Below are 14,478 nucleotides of genomic sequence, written 5' to 3' on the forward strand. Positions count from 1 at the left end.
GGCAGGATGATCTGAGGTGTGCTATTCCTAGTAGTAGTTGGAGTGAATCACACACGCAGAAGATTAGCCATTTGCACTGCCCTGTGATTAAGGATGAGACCACAAATACAGAAAAATTATAAACCGTGGGCCTCGAGGAAGGAAAGGGAATGCCGGCCAGAAGGACTGTATTCTTAACAAATGTCACTGTGGATTACTATGGATTCTTCCTTGCTTACCCTTATCTCTGATTCATATTCCCAGAGTCTCTTAGCTAAGACAGATCAAGCAAAATTATGAAGGTTTGGACCCAGTGTACTTTCATCCCCCCACGTCTGTCCACCTCTTGGTTCTTGCATCCTCTCCCCCAGTTCCAGCCCCTAGGAAGATTTCCAGCACACTGTCATTGTTGCCCCAGATGGAGATGAGCTACCAGAGCCTTCTTGGTTTTTTGCGTCCACTGAAAGCCGACCTCGTTGCAGAACCATACTCGTTAAACTGGATAATCTGGAGACTAATTTCATTTAGAGCATAGTAAGACTCAGATCCGGTTGGAGCAGAAAAGAACAGATATTTCTATAAAGTAATTTAATATAGGAAATCGGTTAAGCAAGTGTTGGAAGATTTTTGTTTGTTTGTTTTTTAAGATACTAAAGTAACACAAGTAATAACACCAGGAGATTACAGTAAGCTAGAATCTTGAGGGGCCCACAAGCTGGGATCCAAACCTAACTGCTGCCAGTTCCTCTCAGCAGGTGCATCGAGACTGATTCTGGGAGCACCCAAAGGAGCTGGAAACTAGTCCCTCCTGCCACTCCAGGGTGAAAGCTCCATGCTGCGGTGACACCGATAGGAACAGAAAGGAGACAGGTAGAAGTGCGTTCCTCTTCCCTCCCATAGGGTCTGCCACTGGGACCCCCAAGGAGCCAGATGGTTAAGAATTTGTCATTTGTAGATTTACAGCCCCAGCATCACAAAGTGGAATATAAAAAGGAATCTTGGAAGCTAAGGAAATAGATTAATAACCAGCACAGGTGAGAGGTTAAGTAATGATTTAATGCCTTTTCCCTTTTGGGTAACGTACATTCTAACTGCTTTACCTCAAACAGTAATGTAAATACTGTCAGATCTGGGCAGGACTAGAAGAGACACAAATACGTTTTGAGTGCTGAAGAAAGTTCCTGAACTTTTAAGTATGAAGCCGCTGCATTCTCCGCCTACGCATTTGTTCTTAATTTTTACTGCGCATTGAAATTGTGTGAGATTAGAAACACAGCAGCAATTCCTGAAGCTGGGCAGGTAGTTTTTGGTGGCTGGGGCTGGTAGGGAGAGGATGCTTTGTGCCATAAAGGCTCCCCAACTGCAGCACAGATAAAGCTGATGACCTCAGGAAGAGCAGTCAGAAGGCAGACATTTAGACCAGCTATCATTTATGATAGCTCCTTAGTAATTTAGGGCTTCCCTCATGGCTCAGTTGGTAAAGAATCTGCCTGTAATGCAGGAGATCCCAGTTCGATTCCTGGGTGAGGAAGATCCCCCAGAGAAGGGATAGGCTAACCACTCTAGTATTCTTGGGTTTCCCTTGTGGCTCAGCTGGTAAAGAATCTGCCTGCAATGTGGGAGACCTGGGTTTGATCCCTGGGTTGGGAATATCTCTTGGAGAAGGGAAAGGCTACCTACTCCAGTATTCTGGCCTGGAGAATTCCATCCATGGAGTCACAAAGAGTCAGACACGACTGAATAACTTCTACTTTTCACTTTAGTGATTTAGGGAACAAAGTCTATGGGAAAACACACATGAAGTAATAAATGCTTGAAGGTAGGAGATAGGGGTTGATACACAAAACTTTAGGAGAAAAACCAGAACTTAAAGCAAGGGGAATGGAAAGTAAGATGATACAGAATAAAAATCAGTGCCAAGGGTGACTTGCTATGCTGTACGATTCTATTTAGGCCACAATAGAGTTTGTTCTTTACAGAGTTGCTATTAATCAAGCCTGTTCACCTGTATGTCTTCTAGAAGTATTGTAGCATGGCTGACAGAAAATAAACTCTCCAGAATAACAGAGAAAACAGTTATTGAATGAATGAATTTACTGAATACCTACTTTTAGGTGTTGAATTAGACATTAGAGAAAAAAAAAAGATGATCAGACACAGTTCCTACTGGTGGAGGCAGAAATGACTTTAATTGCAACATAAGGTGTGTTGCTTTGTATGAAAGAAATGAAAAGTCAGGGTACACAGGAAACTCCTGCTATGGCACAGCACTCTTATAACCTCTTGCAATAATGCACAGACCCTGTCCTTAAAGAGGTCACAGTCCAAAATATCAGCTCATGAAGAAATCCTAATGTCAACTGGCACATTCAGCTAAACATGGTATCTCCAGACCTAATCATCACCCACACTGGTACCCCAATAGAGGATGTCTCTAGCACCAATGTTCTACTTTTTTCTGGGAGTTTCCACTAGGATTCAAGATGTTAACCGAGTACTTTTGGGGTGATCTCTGCATTCTAGCCTTGAGTCAGCTCTGAGGACTTCATTCTGTGTCTACGTAAGCTTGTCTGGAGGAGTTAATTCAGACTTCTATTCAGTTAGACTCATATGAAGAAATACACCTTTATCAAGACTCAGTACATATACTTGTGTGTGTGTGTGTGTAAAAAAGCTGAGACAAGTTTCAAAAAACAGCACACCATCAGGATATAAAATGCACTCTGATTTTTTTCTTTTTTCTTTTAAAAGTTTTCAATGTATTAGTCATTTTTTTTAGCTATTTAGTCAACTCCTTAAGTAGTTAGTTATTTTAAAACTCAAATGGGTGAGGGGGAAATGCTTTTAAAACTCATACTATTGTTGAATCTATTTACTAAAAGAACAAAAGAGGGTGGGGCAAAGGATTGTCACCCTATGCTTGATGTAACTGAAAAACGTACAAGTATTTCTGCTGGTAAGAAAGATAATCCAGATCAGGAACCTACCCCACTACCTCAACCACTTATGTAAACCCAGGCAAATCAAAAACCCTCAATAATTAGTAATGTAATTGTCCCCCAATTAAACTAGCTTCATATATTGGTCCTTGATTTATAAATAGGAAGACCACATAATTTATATTGAAATAAAGACACCAAAAGTGAAAGAGGGCCTTACTGATACATCAGAAATGCTGGACAAACAGAGATATACAGTACTGCAGAGGAAGTCAAAATACTATAGAGTGCTTCATGTTCATATGGAAGTAACATCACATCCCCAAAAGCCACTTTGTTTATACTTTAGTTATAGCACTTAGCGCATTGTATTATGTTTGTTTAAATGCCTAACTTTCCAAATGAAATGGGAATTCCTCAAGAGCAGAAAGGGTGTGACACCTCTGCATTTCCAGCTGCAAGCTTACCATCTAACTGGTTCAGGCCATATGTTCAATAAGGATATATTGAACGGATCTGACCGTCTAAAGACACACAGCCTACTTCAGTAATAGGTTATCTGGGCTATAGCCATATGAAAAAAAAAAAAAAAAAAAGAAGATGTGAGGAGATACTGATTCAAAGGGACTCCGTTTCTTTTCCTTATGACTAAGGAGGCCATTGGGCTTCCCAGGTGGCACTAGTGGTAAAGAATCCGCCTGCCAATGCAGGAGACACAGGAGACGCAGGTTCAATCCCTGGGCCGGAAAGATTCCCTGAAGGAGGAAATGGCAACCTGCTCCAGTATTCTTTCCTGGAAAATTCCATGGACAGAGGAGCCTGGTAGGCTACAGTCCATGGGGCCACAAGGAGTTGGACACAACTGAGTGACTGAACACAAGGAGGACATTAAATCTCCAGTTCGGTGAAAAATCACAGTAAAAGCCAGAGGCTGAAAGACTGACAATGACATAGAGGAAAGTAGGCAGCTAGAAATCAGTGAAAGATTTGTGGTAAAAATGAAAGATGAGAGAATGCCAAGAAATAGAATCTAGACAGAGTTGCTAGCAGCCAAGCAGAAATTTAGGGTAATTAATAAAGTGCACATTTTTAGACAACCAATTATGTACCCAGTGATTGCTATTACTACAACAAATGGTTGTCACACATAGCAAGGCCAAGCTATCTGTAACTTATCCCACAGCTGAAATACCCTGGAGGAACACTTGGCTGGCACCTAGCCAAGCCATGTCAGTTGAAAGAATCTCCCCTCTGTATCTCCACTCCCTCAGAATGGAACTGACTGCTTGAGGCGAAACAGTACTCATGTAGAAAACCCATGAAGAAAAGATATGGAAAGAATGTATAGCTCCAAAGATGCAAGCTGATGTAACCACAGCAATAATGTCAAAGATCTGGGAAGACTGAACCACTCCTGCCATTCTTAATAGACCTCAGTAAAGGGTTGTTAACTGATTTACCAGTTTGTTCTTATTTAGTCGATAAGCTGTGTCTGACTCTTTGCAACCCCATGGACTGCAGCATACCAGGCTTCCCTGTCCTTCACCATTTCCCAGAGCTTACTCAAACTCATGTCCATTGACTCTGTGATGCCACCCAACCATCTCATCCTCTGTCATTCCCTTCTTCTCCTGCCCTCAATCTTTCCCAGTAATGGGGTCTTTTCCAATGAGTCAACTCTTTGCATCAGGTAGTCAAAGTATTGGAACTTCAGCTTCAGCATCAGTCCTTCCGATGAATATTCAGGGTTGTTGATTTCCTTTAGGATTGCCTGGTTTGATCCTGCAGTACTAGGGCCTCTCAAGAGTCTTCTCCAGCACTACAGTTTAAAAGCATCAATTCTTCAGCTCTCAGCCTTCTTTACAGTCCAACTCTCATATTCATACATTACTGGAATTATCCAGGCCAAAATACTGGAGTGGGTAGCCATTTCCTTCTCCAGGGTATCTTTCCAACCCAGGGATCAAACCCAAGTCTTCTACATTGCAGGCAGATTCCTTCCCATCTGAGCCACCAGGGAAGCCCTACTTCTCAGTTTAGTCAAGCTCAGTTCAGAGATACTTCCATAAATAGCCCAGATCTCCAATAAGCAGGTGACAGGACGAGTTCAATAACCAAAGAGGGATGGGAGAAAAAGTTAACACCAGGTAAACAGTAGTTCCCGTGACACAGCAAATCCCCTTTCAGAATGTAGCCCTGTTTGAGCTTTTGACTCTAGATTTAGACCAAGCCAGGTATGTATGCTATCTTTTATGCTTTCTCAGTTAAGTATTCAGAAGTTTGAAAGAACATAAAATGGGATGGAAAGAAACTAAGAACCATCATTTATTAACAACTCACCCTAGCATCCAAGCACCATCTTGTATCACTCATTTCAGATTCAGAGCCACACTGGAAAGTAGGACCATTATCATTAATTTATATACAAAGAACCATGAGGCAGAGAAGCTACTTGCTGAAGATTTCACATACTCAGGAAGCTGCCGCACCAGGTCTCTGAAAACTCCATTGGAAATTTCCCCAAAGTTATATAGGCAGGTGACAAGGGAAGCCCAACCCATTCCATTCAGGCGTGAGATGATGAACCCTGCAATCCCTGTGTGAGCTGCAGAAATAACATGTGAAATCTGCAGTTTCTTATGTCTGTCTTACTTTGAAAACACATGGTAGCCACAGCAGTTGGAAAACAAATGGGAGGTGACGTGGTCCTGGGAAGTGAGCAACCGTGTAATTAGCAAAGTTAATATTGTGTAGCTTCCGTAAATAACATGCAGTTTACTTTTGTTATTAACAGACATTTAATATAACAAAGTGTAGGGGGTGTCTGAGTTAGGAAAGAGATGGTCTGAGGCATATGTTAAAGGGGAAAAAAATTATTCTAAGAAATTTTGTGTTTATTTTCAAATAACCCTTACATCCTTAAAACAAAACAAAACAAAAAACCCTCAGGGTTTCCCTTGAAGTTTGAGGACTTGATTTTGCTGCAGTGGTTATTCGAAGGATAGGCCAAGACTTTCACCTGAAAATTTGCCTACAGAGAGGGCAGCTTGTTACTATTACCCAGAACAGGGAGTCTCCTCATCAAGAATCCTCCCCATGGGGTCTCAGCTGCAGCAGACAAGGATTAAAGCGTTAGGTCATGCAGTCCCCACAGTCCCTCCCAGGGTTCTTGGAAATGGCTGCAAACCATCCCTAAGCTCGACATTTAAGTCTTCTCACACTTGCTTCATTCCTAACTGCCTGGATCAAACTCATTTTCTCCTTACCTACCTTTTCTGGGAATGCATTATTCAATATTTCTGTTTTGGAAATATTATCTTTTTCCATTTTGTGGCTTTGCTATCTCATTTCAAGCATAAATTCACTAAGCAAACTTGACATTTAATTCCCGGGTCTGTCCAGGGGACTATAGACTTGCAATAAATGTTTAAATAATGATGACAACAACACTAGATTCAACTAGCAGTGTGATCACAATGAAACACTTCATTTTCCCAAATGCATGAACCCCACAAAGCTTTGACCCCAAAAGAGCTTTATATACACACATGTGTGTGTTTCTATGGGCTTCCATTGCCCCATTTTATGTTTATACAACACCTCATTGCTATGATCTCCAGGAACATTGATTAAATTAAATGAATAGGAAATATCATGGGAGAAGAAAAGGATGAAAATAAAGGAAGCTGAAAGGGACCAGAATTACAGAGGCAAGAATGGGCAATTTTTTCAGAAGCAATTATTTTCTAAATAAATTCTTTAACAATACATATGTCATTGTGCATTCTGGTTTTCTCCTATTTTCACCCAACTCAAAGGTATGGAAAGGAAGCTATATTTCTCAGTCTTCAGGTATTTCTTGGAAGGGTATGGAGACCAGACCAGATTATGCTATGTGTTTCTCAGCCCCAATAGCATTGCACAAGTGATATGTGATTGAAGGATAACCTGGAAAGAGAGAAGTTTTCATGAAAATGCCAAAAAAAAAAAAAATCCTTACCCCACCCAATAATGATGCAATGCCAAGGTGAGTGTAGCTTGGATGAGGTGAGTATAGCTGCTCACACTGATTGCCTAAATGCTGATTATGAGTCTCAGATCTTTAACAGCAAAGCCATCACACTTGGTCCTCAGACCTGTGTCCTGCTCAGTCTCTAAGACCAGACCAGACTTTAGGCTAAAAGTTTCACTGATTCTCTAACCTCTCTGACAGAAGTCTCCTTTGAGTCATACTTGGTACCAGCCCAGACTTGGTCTTGTAGCTCAATTCTATAATCCTCTGATTTGTTTCCCTGTGCTAGAGTAGCAATCTGTGCATCTGCTTAATTCCCCAAGCCTTGACACTTGAATTTTTACCTGTCTTTCCTCCTTTAATTATCATCTCTATCTGTGCCACCCCTACTTACACATTCATTCATTTCCCTTTTCATTTCCCCATGACACATACAAGCACATGCACACACATGGGTTGCTGGTGGACGCAACTGCCTGCTGTTCTGGACATGATCCCTTATTGTCTTCTACAGGAGACGATGTTCTGACAAACAGCTTCCTCCATTCCAGGAAAGGTTGTGATTTCAGATGGCAGCCCTTCCCACTTGGCCTAATTTTGCTGCAACGAGTTGGGCCTCCAGACTAGATATGACGGCATCTACTTTCTTGTCTAACAAGAGCTCAGAGCTGATTGGCCACACCCTCCATTCCCACCCCAAGAGCAATTGCTCAGAAATTACTCTGCTCAGCCATAACCTGAATCTATGGTAAAAGTCATATTTTGTTTTGACATAGAAATATTTTGCTATTTCATCTATTTATTAAAGATTTGCCAAATATCAAGATACTTTCTAAAGTTCAAGCAGAATCACAACATGAGATTCTGAAGATAGGAGACGAGATTTAGGTTAATTTTTTCTCAAGGAATATCTCAGCTGAATCACCGGTTTTCACAGCATGTTCCTAAGACTTAGAGATTGGCAAGCTAGCTTTCTCAGAATATTCAAAGTTGGTTCAGGTAATGGACCTTCTTTGAAACAAGTTCCCAGGAAACTGGCATCTAAATCAAATTTAGATTTAATCCTTTGAAAAATGGCAACTTTACACTAAAGAAACCTACTAATATCAACAGTAATGGGACAAATTACTATCATGTGCCTCCTGACATGATGCACTGAGAAGAACACAACATTGCTTCCATGTTATTCCTGCCCAAAGTGTATAATATCAATCCAATCATGAGGAAACAAACTCAGTTGAAAGACAGTTTACACAACAGCTGACCTGAACTTTTTTTTAAATGTTAAAATGGAAAAAGACAAAGAAAATTTTCCAGGTTAAAAGAGACTAAAGAGACATGACAACTAAATGCATCGTGTGATCCTAGATTGGTCTCAGAACACCTCCTCCAAATATTTTTACTGGTACAACTGGTGAAATATAAATTATATCTGTAAACATTAGCAGTGAATCAGTGTTAATTTCCAGAGGGTAACCATTATAATGTGGTAATGTAACAAAATTTACCTATTCTTAAAAAAGTGTACACCAAAATAGTTAAGATATAGGGACATTGTGTCTATAACCTATTCCTAAATGATTCATAAAATAATATTAAGTATCTCTAGAGAGAAAATGATAAAAACAAATATAAAATATTAATAATTGGAGAAGACTGAGTGAAGGAAAATGTTCTTTGTACTTTTCTTATAATTTTTTAAGAGTCTAAAATTATTTCAAAATAAAAAAGTACCAAGAAATATACAATCTCTAGAAGAACTTTGTCTTCGTCTTGTGATCAGAATGTGTGAGTGACCCACTCACATCACTGCACACTAACAACGTACCTGAGAAGACAATTTAACAAGAGCCAATTGTGTGACTAAGATTCTCTCACGTTGGTAAAACTCCATGTTATATCTCTTGCCACACCTAACATTCTTTCTTCGCATCTTCCTCCTATCTTGTGCGCTATACTCATGCTTTCTAAGGCACTGTATTTAATGAACTATAGTGTCAGAGATGGCGTGCAGTGAAGTGGATAGAGCAGAATGTTAAGATGCTATTTCTGGCTCTTCTGTTTAACTGCAGTGTGTCTGGGAAAACAATTTTTCTTTAATCTCTAAAATGAAGGTGACACTAGTTCTTACCTCATGAGGTTGTTATGATTAAATGAGATTAAAATGTAAGATGTCTGCCACATATACGTGTTCAACAAAAGTCTCCTGCTTGTCTTATTAGGTTAAGTAAATGAAGTACCTTAAAAGAAATAAGAAAACTTGACTCTAATAAATGAAAAATTGGTGCAACCCAGAATGTGTTCATATCATTAGGACACCATGGGCTAGAATCAATAGGGAATATGAATTCAAGCAACTATAGAACCATGACTGAATAAAGAAATGCCCCAAATCCAAAATAATAGAAGACATGAGCATAAACAAGCAACTTAATTCCATTTTAGAGCTGTGACAAATCTAAAACAAAGTGGAAATTACAGGCAACAGCTTAAGGAAAAATGAAACCAAAAAAAAAAAGCAGTACTTTGCCTCCCAGGGGGAGACTTTAAAAAGATAGGGAAGAATATTTGATTATGAGACAAAAACATGTGTAACTTTCTCATTTCCTGCTCATGAGATGCTTTGGCTGCCATTATATAAGCTGTGTTGAGGATACAGAATAAGAGACCAAGCAGATATAAATGTCCAACGTGGTGATTCTTTATAGCTCCTTGGCACCCCGTGCCGAACCTTAATAAGGTTTACGAGAAACCAGTGAGCACTGTAAATTGCTGTGCCTCTAATTTGAATCACACTGCAGACTTCGTTTGTGTCCTACATGCTGATCTGACAATGAGAGATAAATCTGATAAAGTTCTCTGAGTTGGAAACAGATTTGTTTTCTGTCCAGGGAATCTATCGCTATGAGGAAAAGGTTATTGGGCCTGGAGCCATGGGCAATAATATGTGTACCTGAACTACCTCTTAGACATTCTGAGTGTTGTCACATGGGATACTTGCTTATTCAGCCTTTTTAAATGGTCCTGAAGGAATGTTTTTGTGCAACCCCCTCAGCGGCAGACCTGCCTGCAGGGAAGTGATTTAGGGCTGAAACGTTATTAGGTGAGCCATACTTGACCAGCAAGGACTGGGTGGCTATCACTTTAGATCTACTGTCACCCCAAACTCTACTGCTTATTTATATTCTTAATATTTAGGAGGTAAATATTTCCAAGACACATATTCTAGCTCATACCTTGTCAGGGTATCCTGCAAGCAGGTCAAAGAAAAGGAAATTGGCTTCACCTTGGTTTTCAAGTAGTATTTCAAACTGGCTTGCATTCTTGACCCTAAGTAATGTTTTTCCTTAAATAGTAGTGTGCTGTAATTGCTTGTAGGAAAAGTCATAACAGACAACTACTGGGAAAATAAATTTCCATCTTGTGGGGAAAAAGAGATACCAGACGCTTTCTATACAGCAGTGTATTCTCATTTTTTCTTAAAAGTTTGGAATCACAAAAATTACATTTCAGAATAACAAGAAATCAAAGCAACACTCTTCATCCAAAATGATGAGGTTCTTTTAGTGATACGCTTTTCTTTTCCTGCAAGGATGCCCTGAAAAGCTAAACAAATGGTTAAATTAAAATTGCAATAATTTTTACTTAGGACAATAGTTACCTTGCCACAAAATAGTCTGAATTTCAACACAAAAGTAAAAACTATAGCAATTACTGGTGTATACCCTAATACTACTAATAATAATGAAAAATAAGTCATCAGTTCAGTCGTTCAGTCGTGTCCGACTCTTTGCGACCCCATGAACTGCAGCATGCCAGGCTTCCCTGTCCATCACCAACTCCCAGAGTTTACCCAAACTCATGTCCATTGAGTCGGTGATGCCATCCAACCATCTCATCCTCTGTTGTCCCCTTCTCCTCCCGCCTTCAATCTTTCCCAGCATCAGGGTCTTTTCCAATGAGTCAGTTCTTTGCATCATGTGGCCAAAGTATTAGAGTTTCAGCTTCAACATCAGTCCTTCCAGTGAATATTCAGGATTGATTTTCCTCAGGATTGACTTGTTGGATCTTCTTGCTGTCCAAGGGACTTCTCAAGAGTCTTCTCTAACACCACAGTTCAAATGCATCAATTCTTTGGCACTCAGCTTTCTTTATAGTCCAACTCTCACATCCATACATGACTACTGGAAAAACCATAGCTTTGACTAGATGGACCTTTACTGGCAAAGTAATGTCTCTGCTTTTTAATGTCCTATTTAGGTTGGTCATAAATAGCCCACATTTATTGACTATTTACTCTGTTTGAGCACTAGGCTAAGCACTTGACATAGATGATCTGTTTGAATGATGTCTTCTATCCCAAGACATCAGTACTGATACATTTATGATCACCCCCTTTCTATATATATATTCTATGACACATAGCCCCCCTTTTACAGATAGAGAGAGTAGAGCTTAGCAGAGAGGATATTACACCCAAGGTCACAGTGCTGTTAAGACATATGCCCAGGTCTCACTCCAAAGGTGGAGTTCAGCCACTCTGCCATATCACTTATATCTTCTGATTCTGTCCTGTTTTTCAGCAACAAAATTCTTTCCAGGACTCTGAGTACTAGTGATGCCATAAAGCTAGCAGTTTCTTAGAAGACCCATCTGGAGTTCTAGTGAGGAAAAACACTAAGATATAAAAAAACAAAGATTCCAACTAGACCAGGAATGGCCACAGGGAAATTCCAACATCCCAGTGTTGTCAAGTAGCCCACTTGTTGGAAATTCAACAAATAAGTATTAAGTACCTACTATGTGTCTGGCACCGTTCCAGGCACTTGAATTTATGGAGGCAACATACCTTTGGATTCTCTGTGTTCATTCAATGCTTTTATCATTGAAAGAAGCCCAGGAAGCAAATTCAATACTAAAAGCCAGGGTTTCCAAGTTAAATAAGACACAGCCTCTGGTTTCTGAGATCTCACAATCTAGTGCAAACCCAACAGATGAAAATCAGGAGTATGCTGTTCTTTACTACTGTTGTGCTGTTCTCCTTTACCCTAAAAAAATTAGAGCTAACCACCCACATCCAAAATAGCACATCAAACCTTAGCGATATATCTTGTTGGGTTTCTTAATTACCTTTTAAAAGAAGCCACATGCCAAGAACCATCTTCAAGCCATAGAATCAGAATGAGTGAGAGCTAAATGGAACCTTAAAGATCATCCATCTGGATCCACCAGTTTCTGAGGAAACTGAAGTCTGGGTCTCAGGAAGCCACTAGCAGATCCCATATCATCTGGTCCCGGGGACATTTTCCTTCCCCAGTGCATCGTGTGAGCCACCGCCCTTGTGATCAACCCATGTCCCTTCTGCCTGCCAGAAGAAAAATGAAAAGTTTTATTATTCATAATTTTGGATAGGTTGTAATATTGTAGGTTCATGTGAATTCACTCAAAAATTATACTCAATAAACCCCAGTGAACAATTTAAAGGCACGATACCACCCCCCAATCTTGCAGGGAGGGCCAAGGTGATGATGGAGCCAAAGGGAGGAGAATGGGGGAAGCTCATAAATTATGAGAAGCAAAGGAGTGATTTCATCAAAGTGCCAAGCTCAGTCCATGGAATGTTTCAATTGTATAAAATTTATAGTTTTCTGAGAGGGATGATTTACAGGCCCTAATTTTCTACAATAAAAAGCTCAGTGGGGATTCTGTGAATGAAATATCTTTAAAAAAATAAATTAAAAATGTAACTTGAAATGAGGGTCAATGGTGGCACGTCTGGAGAATAACTCCTTCTCGGACCAGCTCCAAAAATGAGTCATGAGAGAAAGACCCTATAAAACATGTGTTGCTTTAAAAGATACAGGAAGTTGTAAAATAAATAAGAAAATTGCAAAAAAAAAAAAAAAAGCATATCTGATGCAATTTGTTCAATTGATAGGATTATATCTTTTTATCATTAGATTTTCAATGAAAAAAGAATAAGTGGACAGAAATCCAAGGATTTTAATGAAAGCTTAAGTGTCTAGCGAAGAGGAGATAGGAAGATGGAAAAACAGAAGTCTTATTAGAAATAATTAAGAAAATCTGCCTTATATTCAAAGAAAAACAAAATGCAAATAGCAAATATGTATTGTATCTGACAGATTTGATCAACATGGAATCAGAGCCTAGATTTCTGGAGATAGTTCTGACTCTCCCCCTTCAGCAAGGTCTTTCACAAGGAATACATTAGGAACCTTCCCTCTGCCTACAAATGCTGCCAAATTCTAGTCCTCGGAGCCAGGAATGGGCTCAATGAGCCACAATCTGACCTCCACCCCCCACCAGCATGGGCATGCTCGGTCACTCAGTCATGTCCAACTCTGCAATCCCACAGACTGCAGCCCATCAGGCTCCTCTGGCCAAGGAATTTTCTAGGAAGAATACTGGAGTGAGTTGCCATTTCCTACTGCAGGGGATTCCCCACAACCCAGGGATCAAACTCACATCTCTTGCATCTTCTGCATTGGAAGGCAGATCCTTTACTACCGTATCACCTGGGAAATCTGTTGATGGCTATGACTTAATAGTTAAAACAAGAAGATCAGAATCAGATTTCTGAATTATATTTCAAGTGCTATTATTGATTTGCTAAATAAATTTGATAAAGTTTCAAATATTTGTGCATTTCCTACTTCTTTCACTTTTGTAGTACATAGACACTAACATGGTCTTCTCATGATCCTCAACTCTTGCTGTTAAAGCTCTTGTATAATTCTATCCTCTTGAGAGTGCACAGGATGTGTGACTTGCTTCTAGCCAATAAAATGTGGCAAAGGCAATGAGATGTTAAACTATCTAAGACTCCATCTGGGCTTCCCTTGTGGCTCAGCTGGTAAAGAATCTGCTGCAGTGCGGGAGACCTTGGTTCAATCCCTGGGTTGGGAAAATCCCCTGGAAAAGGGAGCAGCTACCCACTCCAGTATTCTGGCCTGGAGAATTCCATGGACTGTATAGTCCATAGGATCGCAAAGAGTCGGACACAACTGAGCGACTTTCACTTTCACACACAAGACTCCATCTTACTAACAGACTCACACCAGAGACTCTCAGTTGCTGATTTTAAGGAAGAAAACTGTGACTTTGGAAGATGGTCTATGGATGAGAACCATGTAGCATGGAACTGGGGCAGCCTATAGGAGCAGCGAGTGGCTCCATCTGATAGCCAACAACCAGCTGGAGACCTCAGTCTTACAAACACAAGGAAATGACTTCTGCCAACAACCTGAGTGAGCTTGGAAACAATCATCACCATTCAAGACTTCCAGGGGATGCTAGTGGTGGGGAACCTGCCTCCAATGCAGGAGACAGATGCAGATTTGATCCCTGGGTCAGGAAGATCCCCTGAAGAAGGGCATGGCAATCCACTCCAGTGTTCTTCTCTGGGAAATCTCATGAACAGAGGAGCCTGGTGGGCTACAGTCCAAGGGGTAGCAAAGAGTCGGAAAGGACTAAGCAACAGCACTCACACATTCAAGACTCCAGATGAGAACTGAGATGCAGCTGACA

At 40.3% G+C, this 14,478-nt stretch overlaps 1 protein-coding gene and 1 long non-coding RNA gene across 5 annotated transcripts in view; both read right to left on the reverse strand.

Moving 5' to 3' along the window:
• Nucleotides 1-14,478, reverse strand: part of TRMT11 (tRNA methyltransferase 11 homolog) — a 267,208-nt gene that overhangs the window by 116,125 nt on the left and 136,605 nt on the right. The window lies entirely within an intron of this gene.
• LOC129619697 (uncharacterized) lies at nt 10,388-13,441 on the reverse strand. The gene is made up of 3 exons (XR_008698043.1): nt 13,417-13,441; nt 12,134-12,295; nt 10,388-10,536 (listed from the first exon to the last, which is right to left on the reverse strand). It is a non-coding gene; the product is annotated as an uncharacterized LOC129619697 (long non-coding RNA).

Source organism: Bubalus kerabau, chromosome 9 (assembly GCF_029407905.1).
Source record: "Bubalus kerabau isolate K-KA32 ecotype Philippines breed swamp buffalo chromosome 9, PCC_UOA_SB_1v2, whole genome shotgun sequence".
NCBI classification, from domain to species: Eukaryota; Metazoa; Chordata; class Mammalia; order Artiodactyla; family Bovidae; genus Bubalus; species Bubalus kerabau.